This window comes from Malurus melanocephalus, unplaced genomic scaffold, assembly GCF_030028575.1.
Source record: "Malurus melanocephalus ecotype Western Australia unplaced genomic scaffold, MMel_1.1 scaffold_509, whole genome shotgun sequence".
Classification (NCBI taxonomy): domain Eukaryota; kingdom Metazoa; phylum Chordata; class Aves; order Passeriformes; family Maluridae; genus Malurus; species Malurus melanocephalus.
In genome coordinates this window covers 345202-346803 of record NW_026623741.1, presented here as the reverse complement: position 1 = coordinate 346803, position 1602 = coordinate 345202, and positions in this window count along the sequence as shown.

Genomic DNA, 1602 nt, shown 5'->3' with positions numbered 1-1602 from the left:
AACTCAGTTAATAAATAGATTTTTTTTTCTATTTTGCCAAGGATTTACCCAGACATCAAAGATAGAATAAACACACTGTTTTGCTGCCACAGGTGGGACTCAGCTGGCCAAAGTGATAAACCTGAATCCACTGATGTCAGCAAAGAGCCCTCCTGGCTGTGAGTTCTGCCACCTTCACAGAGCTGCCTTGAAGGGCTCAGCCCATCCCAACCATTTTATTCCTGCTGTTACTCCCAGATTTTGGGTTTTCTGAGGTTGGGGCATGGGGACAGGACATTCCACGCTGCAGGAGGGATGAGAAATGACCCGGAGGGCACTCACAGTGACGCGGTGAGTGACAGCACTCTGCAGGAATTCTGCTGAGATGTGCAGCAGGTTGGCCACAATCTGAATCTCGGCCTCGCTGGCGATGGCTGCGTGCTCTAAGGATTCYTTCTAAATCATAGAGAACAACAAATAGGAGCAATGGATGGGATGCAAGCCCCTCTTGTATTGACATTCTTAACAGCACCTCAGCTGCACAGAGCTGGTCACAGCCTGGGCAAAAAAAAAAACGGGTTAATTTTGGCTCCCTAAAGAGCCCCCCAAGCTCTTGGTTGCCTCCCATCTTCTGTCCCAGCCTAGACCAACACTAGACCTAGAACCCAACACTAAAAGGACAGAATGTTCTTCAAAGTGTGAGGAAAATTAATCCACAARCACCAGAGGTTTATGTCCAAAAAGGAGACAGAGGAGCCCTGTAACTTTATTTGAATAAAGGGAGAGGCCATGGGGCATTTCCATGGGWTGTCTCCAATTGTTGGAGGGCGCAGCCTCCTTTATTATCCAAATTTCCCAGCCACATTTCCCTCTCTCTTTCCCCACTGGCTGAGGTACTGGAGAGATACAGACTGCTCCAAATTCCCTAATACAGACCCCATTTAATGGTCATAGCCCCCCACCCCTTTTTTTTTTTATTCTTTGTGTCTCTGTTCTTTTTCTCTCAGTCCAAGGGTTTAGCAGTGCCTTGGGTCAGTACCAGTCTGTGTCAATGGGTGCAATTCCTGTGGAATTTATGGTTCCTCCCATTGCTCCTTTCACCTGTCAGTGTCTGGCCTCATCTCCCAGCATCCCCACAGTTTGTTTGTAAAGACACCTCCCTCTCACTCCTTTCACAAGGACTCATCTTCAGTCAAGAATCGCCTCCTCAGTCCCCTCCCGTGGGATAACAGCAGGATTCAGCACCAATATCCCATTCCCAGGGGTTGCTGTACCTCGTAGGAGGTGAAGCAGATGTTGCCCAGCTGCAGGATGGCAGCCAGGACAGCCCAGGTGGAGCTCAGCTGATCCCCCGAGAGAATTCCCTGCAGAGCTTCCACCAAGACCAGGAAATCCCGGCTGTCGTTCTTCCCCAGCACCTCACATGCTCTGCCCTGAGAGAARAGGGACAGATAACCCAGATCAGCCCCTCCAGCCCCAGGCTGGGGTTAAACCACCCTGCAGGAATCTTCAGAGAAACAATTCAATGTTAGAAGGACTGGAGGAGTTTGGAGGAAAGAGAACAAAGGCACCGTTAGGAGTCAGTCTCTCTTCTCCCTGGAGTTTGGAGATTGGGATCTCTCT